Here is an 11,375-nt window from a genome sequence, read left to right on the forward strand (position 1 = left end):
AGCCAGAGAATGGTAAGCCAGAGAATGGTCAAATTGAGAATGGTAAACCAGAGAATGGCAAGCCAGAGAATGGTAAGCAAGAGAATGGTCGAATTGAGAATGGTAAGCCAGAGAATGGTCAAATTGAGAATGGTAAGCCAGAGAATGTCATGTTTTGTCTTATATTGTCTTGTCATTTTGCAGAGAATTTCCCTTGAGATTGGTAAACCAGAGCTGGTCTTTTTAGAATGGTTCCCTTTTTCTCTGAGATCTCTCCCTCCCCTCTCTCTTCTCTCTATCGTCCGTTCCTGCTCCCAGCTGTTCCTATTGAAAACCCAATCAATCATTTAGTCTTTCCATGGAACCTGTTCCCTATCTTTTCCCCTGATTAGAGTTTTTATTTCTCCCCTTGTCTTCCGTTTCTGTCCTGTCGGATCCTTGTTTATTGTTCACCGTGCTGTGTCTTTGTCTCACCCTGTCGTGTCGTGTTTCCCTCAGATGCTGCGTGGTGAGCAGGTGTCTGAGTCTTTTATGGTCAGTGCCTTCCGAGGCAACCTTCAGTTTATGGTCGAGTGTTCCAGTCTGTCCTCGTCAACACCAGTGGAAGAGTTTTCTATGCTTTGGAACCTGCTCCGATTTGTCTAGGAGTATTGCATATTTCCTTTACTGGATTAAAGACTCTGTTTTCGCCAAGTCGCTTTTGGGTCCTCATTCACCTGCATAACAGAGAATGGTCAGATTGAGATTGGTAAACCAGAGAATGGTCAGATTGAGATTGGTAAACCAGAGAATGGTCAGATTGAGAATGGTAAACCAGAGAATGGTCTGATCTGAAAACACCAACAAGAGCCTTTTACGTTCCATGGAACCTGGTCTGACAACACCAGCAAAAACCTTTTATGTTCCATGGAACCTGGTCTGACAACACCAACAAGAGCTTTTTATGTTCTATGGAACCTGGTATGACAACACCAGCAAGAACCTTTTATGTTCCATGGAACCTGGTCTGACAACACCAGCAAGAACCTTTTATGTTCCATGGAACCTGGTCTGACAACACCAGCAAGAACCTTTTATGTTCCATGGAACCTGGTCTGACAACACCAACAAGAGCCTTTTATGTTCTATGGAACCTGCCCTCAGGCAGGATGGTCACACTCTAACACACGCCATCACACTCTAACACACTCTAACACACACCATCACACTCTAACACACTCTAACACACGCCATCACACTCTAACACACTCTAACACACACCATCACACTCTAACACACTCTAACACACGCCATCACACTCTAACACACTCTATAACACACTCTAACACACTCTAACACACTCCATCATACTCTATCACACACTAACACACTCCATCATACTATATCACACATGTCATTTTTAGTTGCATAGTTTGTATATCCTTGTAATTATCATTTGTTTGACTGTTCTTGTCTATCAGTGTATGAACTCTAGTTTTTTGTGGACCCCGGAAGAGTGTCTGCTACTCTAGGAGATCCTAGAGAACACGTAAATAAACAAATAGTGCACTACTTTTGACCATAACCCACAGGGTGCATGCATAGTCCATTTGGGGATGCCACTTTTTAGAGAATAGGGTGTCATTTGGGACACATCCAAAATAGAGGATGACTTGTTTCTGGTTCTCCTAGTGGAAAACTTCCAGCGTAGGGGGTCGAGTTGAAATCACTCAATGCTTCCCAAATGGCACCCTATTCCCTATTTTAGTGCACTGCTTTTGACCTGGGCCCTGTTACCCTATTCCCTATGTAGTGCACTACTTTTGACCATGGCCCTATAGCACCCTATTCACTATTTAGTGCACTACGCTTGATCAGGGCTCTATGGCACCCTATTCCCTATTTAGTGCAAAACATTTGACGAGGGCCCTATGGCAACCTATTCCCTATGTTGTGCACTACTTTTGATCAGGGCCCTATGGCACCCTATTCCCTATGTTGTGCACTACGTTTGATCAGGGCTCTATGGCACCCTATTCCCTATGTTGTGCACTACTTTTGATCAGGGCCCTATGGCACCCTATTCCCTATTTAGTGCACTACTTTTGATCAGGGCCCTATGGTACCCTATTCCCTATTTAGTGCACTACTTTTGATCAGGCCCTATGGCACCCTATTCCCTATTTAGTGCACTACGTTTGATCAGGGCCCTATGGCACCCTATTCCCTATGTTGTGCACTACTTTTGATCAGGGCTCTATGGCACCCTATTCCCTATGTTGTGCACTACTTTTGATCAGGGCCCTATGGCACCCTATTCCCTATGTTGTGCACTACTTTAGACCAGGGCCCTATGGCACCCTATTCCCTATGATGTGCACTACTTTAGACCAGGGCCCTATGGCACCCTATTCCCTATGTTGTGCACTACTTTAGACCAGGGCCCTATGGCACCCTATTCCCTATGTTGTGCACTACTTTTGATCAGGGCCCTATGGCACCCTATTCCCTATGTTGTGCACTACTTTTGATCAGGGCTCTATGGCACCCTATTCCCTATGTAGTGCACTACGTTTGATCAGGGCCCTATGGCACCCTATTCCCTATGTTGTGCACTACTTTTGACCAGGGCCCTATGGCACCCTATTCCCTATGTTGTGCACTACTTTTGATCAGGGCCCTATGGCACCCTATTCCCTATTTAGTGCACTACGTTTGATCAGGGCCCATATATACGAAATAGGGTGTCATTTGTGCCGCACTCATTGCTGAATGCTTCCCTGAGCCTTACATTTACATTACATTTAAGTCATTTAGCAGACGCTCTTATCCAGAGCGCCTTATTCGCCTTTACTCTACAATGTTTACGTTAGCTCTCAGTAGAGAGGGGGCCAGGGATCAAGCAGAGGCGTTGAAAGTAGTGGACCACAATCCCTCCGGCAGGTTGAGAGAGGACCCCTGTTTGCGTTCCACTAGCTAGATGTCTCCTGCAATATGTCACTGTGCACTCCTGACAAGAAAGATATATGAGGGAGTAAGAATTCTAAATGACTCTCTGTCTTCACACAGGATTCATCAGAGATGTTCTGTCTTCACACAGGATTCATCAGAGATGTTCTGTCTTCACACAGGATTAATCCGAGATGTTCTATTTTAATACACCTACGTGAGAATGCTATTCATTGACTACAGCCAAAGTTCAACACCATACTGCCCTCCAAGCATCACCAAGCTAAGGAACCTGGGACTAAACACCTCCCTCTGCAACTGGATCCTGCTCTTCCTGACAGGCTTACCCACAGGCGGTAAGTGTAGTAACAAACCAACTGCCACACTGATCTTCAACACAGGGGCCCCTCAGGGTTGTGTGCTCATTCCCCTCCGGTATGCCCTGCCTGGTATGGCACTGCTCGGCCTCCGACTGCAAGGCACTACAGAGGGCACTACAGAGTGTAGTGTGTACGGCCCAGTACATCACTGGGGCCAAGCTTCCTGCCATCCAGGATCTCTATACCAGGCGGTGTTAAAGCAAGGCCCTAAAAATTGCCAAAGACTCCAGCCACCTTAGTCATGGACTGTTCCCTCTGCTACTGCATGGCATGTTGCACCGGAGTGTCAAGTCTACATCGAAAAGGCTTCTAAACAGCTTCTACCCCCAAGCCATAAGACATCTAATCAAATGGCTTCCCTGAAAATGTGCATTTCCCCACCCACCATTTTTACACTGTTGCTGTGTTTATTATCCAAAGTCGCTTTACCTCTTCCTACCGAACACTCCTCAAACGTCATGTGTTTCTCCATTTCTCAACAGGCCAGGCGAGCAGACCATTACTTTTTAAAACTCTAGCCGGTTGGAGTCTAGGAGTCTAGTCATTAGAGCAGAAGTTGTCTTTTATTATTTATCTTATATTTATCTTAATAAACATTAAACTTGAAGTAGGACTATATTTATCTTTCAATGGTATTAAAGTAGGAGTCCTTCAGTAGGATTATATGTATATTTCATCTATATTCACAAAGCGTCTTCACTCTTTAATTCCCATTAGCCTCTTTGTGTCCACTAGTCTTCCTGGACTGCTGATGTAGGAGAACATTCAGAAGTTATGTAATAAGATTATAAACATTTTAAATTTGGGCTTTAACAAAAAAAATGTGGGAAAATAATATATAATAATAATATAATATAATAATATAATATAATAATATATGCCATTTAGCAGACGCTTTTATCCAAAGCGACTTACAGTCATGTGTGCATACATTCTACGTATGGGTGGTCCCGGGGATCGAACCCACTACCCTGGCGTTACAATCGCCATGCTCTACCAACTGAGCTACAGAAGGACCATTCAAGGTGTGTGAATACATTATCTTATCAATCGTTTTTTTATGGTGGGACTGCAATTTGCACCATTTCTGTAAAATCGCCCATATAGGAAAATATGACATATACACAATCGCACATCCATTGTCTCTGAGCTCGGGAAATGAAAAAAAAAATGCATTACATGCTGAATAGAAACTCTGCAAACTACATTCAGTGCTCCCAATGGAATGAATGGTGACAACATCTCGAACATCTCGACCACCAGGTCTTGAATCAATCTCTGATTTTATACAGCAATTTCTCTGATAAAATAAAGTCAGCAAAAGAATAAACGTCCTCTCATTGTCAACTGCATTTATATTTAGCAAACTTAACATGTGTAAATATTTGTATGAACATAAGATTCAACAACTGAGACATAACCTGCACAAGTTCCACAGACATGTGACTAACAGAAATGGAATAATGTGTCCCTGAACAAAGGGGGTGGTCAAAATCAAAAGGAACAGTCAGTATCCCCCCTCAAGTACCACGATGGCCCTCAAGGAACTTCCCTGGACTCTATGTTAACTGGAAACCATATATCCTGAGGCTGCATTTATTGTAACTGGGGATTTTAACTAAGCAAATTTGACAACAAGGCTACCTAAATTCTATCAGCATATTGATTGTAGCACTCACACGGTCAAAACACTGGATCACTGCTACTCTAACTTCCACAATGTATACAAGGCCCTCCCCCGCCCTCCCTTCGGCAAATCCGACCACGACTCCATTTTGCTCCTACTGTCCTATAGGCAGAAACCATTCAATGCTGGTCTGACCAATCAGAATCCACGCTTCAAGATTGTTTTGATCAAGCGGACTGGGAAATGTTCTAGGCAGCCTCAGTGAATAACATTGATTTATACGCTGATTCGGTGACTGAGTTTATAAGGAAGTGTATAAGAGATGTTGTACCCACTGTGACTATTAAAACCTTAACTAGAAACCGTGGATAGATACACGCAACACTGAAAGCGCGACCCACCACATTTAACCATGGGAAAGATGACTGGGAATATGGCCGAAAATTAACATACATTTATTCCCTCCGCAAGGCAATCAAACAAGCAAAATGTCGGTATAGGGACAAAGTGGAGTCACAATTCAACGGCTCAGACACGAGACCTATATGGCAGGGTCTACAGGAAATTACGGACTAAGAAAAGAAAACCAGCCACGTCAAAAATACGTCTTGCTTCCAGACAAACTAAACACCTTCTTTGAGGATAATACAGTGCCACTGATGCGGCCCGCTACCAAGGACTGCGAGTCCCCCTCTCCTCCTCCGTGGCCAACGTGAGTAAGACATTTAAATATGCTAACCCTCGCAAAGCTGCTGGCCCATATGGCATCACTAGCTGCATCATCAGAGCATGCGCAGACCAGTTGGCTGGTGTGTTTATGAACATTTTCAATCGCTCCCTATCACAGGATGCTGTCCCCACATGCTTCAAGATGGCCACCATTGTTCCTGTACCCAAGAAGGCATAGATAACTGAACGAAATTACTATCGCTCCGTAGCATTCCCTTCTGTCGTCATGAAGTGCTTGAGCGACTAGCCAAGGATCATATCACACAACAGTAGTGGGCTTGATAACCAACTACGACGAGATAGCCTACAGGGAGGAGGTGAGGCACTCGGAGTGTGGTGTCAGGAAAACAACCTCCCAGTCAACGTCAACAAAACAAAGGAGATGGTCATGGACTTCAGGAAACAGCAGAGGGAGCACCCCCCTATCCACATTGATGGGACAGTAGTGGAGAAAGTGGAAAGTTTTAAGTTCCTCGACGTACACATCACAGACAAACTGAAAAGGTCCACCCACACAGACAATGTGGTGAAGAAGGCGCAACAGTGCCTCTTCAACCTCAGGAGGCTGAAGAAATCTGGCTTGTCAGCTAAAACTCACAAACTTTTACAGATGCACAATTGAGAGCATCCTGTCGGGCTGTACACCTACAGCACCAGATGTCAAAGGAAAGCCCAAAATATAAAGGAAAACAATCACCAGAGCCTCTGCCTCTTCACCCCGCTATCATCCAGAAGGCGAGGTCAGTACAGTTGCATCAAACCTGGGACCGAGAGACTGAAAAACAACTTCTATCTCAAGGCCATCAGACTGTTAAACAGCCATCACTAACACAGGGAGGCTGCTTGTAATGAATTTCGAAGAGGAGAGGCGAAACGGATCAGAGGACCAATACGCGGCGTGGTAATTGTCCATGGTTCTTTTTAATACGTTAAGGTACACATGAACAACTGACTACAAAAAACAAGAAATGTGAAAACTCAAAACAGTCCTATCTGGTGCAAAGACAGAGACAGGAACAATCACCCACCAACACACAGTGAAACCCAGGCTACCTAAGTATGATTCTCAATCAGAGACAACTAATGACACCTGCCTCTGATTGAGAACCATACTAGGCCGAAACATAGAAATAACCAAATCATAGAAAAACAAACATAGACTGCCCAACCAACTCACGCCCTGACCATACTAACTAAATACAAAACACAGGAAATAAAGGTCAGAACGTGACACTGCTGCCTACATACTGACACAAATCATTGGCCACTTTAATAAATGAATCACTACTCACTTTAATTAATGACAATTTAATGATGTTTACATATCTTGCATTACACAATCTCATATGTATGTAATGTATTTTAAACCATCTACTGCATCTTGCCTATGCCGCTCGGCCATCCATATTTTATATGTACATATTCTTATTCCATCCCTTTAGATTTGTGTGTATTCGATAGTTGTTGTGAAATTGTTTCGATTACTCGTTTGCTATTACTGCACTGTCAGAACTAGAAGCACAAGCATTTTCGCTACTCTCGTAATTAACATCTGTTAACCATGTGTTATGTGAGCAATACATTTTTATTTGCTTTGATTTTGCCTCTTACTAATGGATAAGAGGCCTAGGGTTCTGGGAGGTAGCTTGGGGTGATGTTGGAGTGTGTGTGTGTGTGTGTGTGTGTGTGTGTGTGTGTGTGTGTGTGTGTGTGTGTGTGTGTGTGTGTGTGTGTGTGTGTGTGTGTGTGTGTGTGTGTGTGTGTGTGTGTGTGTGTGTGTGTGTGTGTGTGTGTGTGTGTGTGTGCGTGTGTGCGTGTGTGTGTGTGTGTTATTGTCAGTGTTATTTTAGAGGAAGCTCTGGATTAGCACCAGTGTAAACACAGGGCTGATTTCGGGAGCGAGGTGGTAGTTTAGGATAAATGTTATCCTAACGTTGAACCTTTTAGAGAGGAGACTTGATGATTAGATCTCTTGGTTGCGTAGGGAGAACATCGCTATCCATTAAGTACTGTCCATTTGTCTCTTTAGTTATTATCACATATAGAATAAACATGGCTAAAATCAGACCTTGTTTGCTTTAGCAAGTGATGAGTTATCTAACAAACGTAATTTGTCATGACAATGGCTTTTAGAGGATTGAGGGTTTGACAAGGTGCAGATCGTGAAAATAATGGTTCCGTCGGGAAGAGATGAGAAAATATATATTATATTATATATTATATATTATATATATTATTATATATTATATTATATTATATTTATATATAAATAAAGACAGATAAAAACCGCTCTCTGTCTTTCAAAAGCGCGGACATTATTTTTCTGCTCAGTTTATATTCAGCTGAAGACAAAAAAGCCTCAGAATTATACATACAATACTATAGTACTATCACTAAATCCCCATTCCCCCCGCAGAGAGGAGCCTCTAAATTGACATGACTGTATATGTCCTCATTAACCATAATGTCTTTTCGTCTCAACATTTATCCAAATTGTGGCAGGATTTAAAAAGGGACGACGACCAGAAATACCCATGGAGATTTCTGGCACGGCGTCCTCTTGTGATATTCCATCCATATACAAGCTGCAGATTAGAGACAATGCAGGGATACATTAATAACGGGCTTCTTGTGCCGCAGTGTCATTCTCTGTGGTGTGGTATGTGGAAGGGAAGGCTAACGAGTCACCCACCCCGTCGTTTTGTTCGGCGCTGAAGCTTCCACTGCATTCAACCTTAACCTCAACATTGTCCTTCTATACCAACACATGTTCTGGTCATGCGCATCAGCATGTAGCCTAGTGGTTAGAGTGTTGGACTCGTAACCGAATGGTTGCTAAATTGAATCCCCGAGCTGACAAGGTAAAAATCTGTTCGTTCTGCCCCTGAACAAGGCAGTTAACCCACTATTCCTAGACCAGTTAACCCACTGTTCCTAGACCAGTTAACCCACTGTTCCCCTGAACAAGGCAGTTAACCCACTGTTCCTAGACCAGTTAACCCACTGTTCCCCTGAACAAGGCAGTTAACCCACTGTTCCTAGACCAGTTAACCCACTGTTCCCCTGAACAAGGCAGTTAACCCACTGTTCCTAGACCAGTTAACCCACTGTTCCCCTGAACAAGGCAGTTAACCCACTGTTCCTAGACCAGTTAACCCACTGTTCCCCTGAACAAGGCAGTTAACCCACTGTTCCTAGACCAGTTAACCCACTGTTCCCCTGAACAAGGCAGTTAACCCACTGTTCCTAGACCAGTTAACCCACTGTTCCTAGACCAGTTAACCCACTGTTCCCAGGCCATCATTGTAAATAAGATTTTATACTTAACTGACTTGCCTAGTTAAATAAAGGATAAATAAATTAGAAAATGTATTCGTCACCTTGGGGAGGGCCAACAAAGAGACACGTAGAGGAGCTGCCGCAGGCTGCGTTTTAATCTTGTCTTAATCGTGTTCCTCTTTCTCTTATACAAACATAATGTTAGTCCTACTCTTGGGCTAACATTGATCAGTGCTAAGAGCTAACTAGTGACAAAGTGTTACTTAAAAAATGGAGTGTTTCTTCGCTTGTTTTATTGGGCAGAGTAGATCAACTTAGGCTTTATATGCTAACAAAGGGACAGGTAGACCTGATCCTAGATCAGTAATAATCTGAGACCCTTTGAAGGGACAGGGGGACCTGATCCTAGATCAGTAATAGTCTGAGAGCCTTTGAAGGGACAGGGAGACCTGATCCTAGATCAGTAATAATCTGAAACCCTTTGAAGGGACAGGGGGACCTGATCCTAGATCAGTAATAATCTGAGACCCTTTGAAGGGACAGGGGTACCTGATCCTAGATCAGTAATAGTCTGAGAGCCTTTGAAGGGACAGGGAGACCTGATCCTAGATCAGTAATAATCTGAGACCCTTTGAAGGGACAGGGAGACCTGATCCTAGATCAGTAATAATCTGAGACCCTTTGAAGGGACAGGGGGACCTGATCCTAGATCAGTAATACTCTGAAACCCTTTGAAGGGACAGGGGGACCTGATCCTAGATCAGTAATACTATGAGACCCTTTGAAGGGACAGGGAGACCTGATCCTGATCAGTAATACTCTGAGACCCTTTGAAGTGACAGGGAGACCTGATCCTAGATCAGTTATACTCTGAGACCCTTTGAAGGGACAGGGAGACCTGATCCTAGATCAGTAATACTCTGAGACCCTTTGAAGGGACAGGGAGACCTGATCCTAGATCAGTAATACTCTGAGACCCTTTGAAGGGACAGGGAGACCTGATCCTAAATCAGTAATACTCTGAGACCCTTTGAAGGGACAGGGAGACCTGATCCTAGGTCAACAGTATTCTGGAACGCTTTGCGAACACGGATTTGAACTGTTTACTACGAGGATGAGTAAGGACTTGTTCATTCTGAGGACAGACAGCTACTGCTCAATGCAAGCGATTTGATTCAACGAGAAGCCCTGTTTTTGCAAAATAAAAACATGTTGATTGATTAACGGGCTGTAGTTTAGACAGAGAACACTTTGCCTGGTATAGAGATGTGGTAGTGATTTCAGGAAAAGGTGCAACAGCCCAGTAAAGGCCCTTTTCAGATGAAAATGGATGAAGTCATTGGTGGCAGGATTACATCAAAGGGGTTCAAATGAAGGCTTTGCAGAAGGAACTAGAAACACACCCTCATTAGCACCTTTGACTTTTTAATTTAGTTTTTATATATATTTTTAATTTCCTGTAACACTTCATAAAAACATTTGTTTGTTTCTTGTTAGAAATATAAGGGCCTAAAGACAGTTATTGTCATGTCTATAGGTTACATGACTAGATGTCTATAGGTTACATGACTAGATGTCTATAGATTACATGACTAGATGTCTATATATTACATGACTAGATGTCTATAGGTTACATGACTAGATGTCTATAGGTTACATGACTAGATGTCTATAGATTACATAACTAGATGTCTATAGGTTACATGACTAGATGTCTATAGGTTACATGACTAGATGTCTATAGGTTACTAGATGTCTATAGATTACATGACTAGATGTCTATAGATTACATGACTAGATGTCTATAGATTAAATGGCTAGATGTCTATAGATTACATGACTAGATGTCTATAGATTACATGACTAGATGTCTATAGATTAAATGGCTAGATGTCTATAGGTTACATGACTAGATGTCTATAGGTTACATGACTAGATGTCTATAGATTACATGACTAGATGTCTATAGATTACATGACTAGATGTCTATAGATTACATGACTAGATGTCTATAGATTAAATGGCTAGATGTCTATAGGTTACATAGCTATATGTCTATAGGTTACATAGCGAGATGTCTATAGGTTAAGTATATATTTGCATCTCAGGCCTCCTTGGGTTTGTCCTTTTCATGGCTTTGAGTGTATCCGTTGAACCCTATAGGCAACACGTGTGTCTGCCTCTCCACTTGTCCAGTCTCCAGAGGTCTACAGCGCGGTCTGCTGGGTCTGTTGAGACCGGTCTAATGCATGTAAAACGTTGTAGGTGAGGACCTCTGTGTAGCTCAGTTGTAGCCCGAGCCTCCCTGCCCCACTTACCCACCTTCGGGGAGGCACCTCAGGGACGGGGTGAGAAGGTCTCTACATCCTTCCTAACCCCCAGGACCCTCCCTGCCCTTTCAGGCCAAGGCAGCAGGAGACTGAAGCAACTGTTGGGTAATTGTTTGGAAGTGT

The sequence above is a fragment of the Oncorhynchus gorbuscha genome, linkage group LG05, assembly GCF_021184085.1.
Source record: "Oncorhynchus gorbuscha isolate QuinsamMale2020 ecotype Even-year linkage group LG05, OgorEven_v1.0, whole genome shotgun sequence".
Classification (NCBI taxonomy): domain Eukaryota; kingdom Metazoa; phylum Chordata; class Actinopteri; order Salmoniformes; family Salmonidae; genus Oncorhynchus; species Oncorhynchus gorbuscha.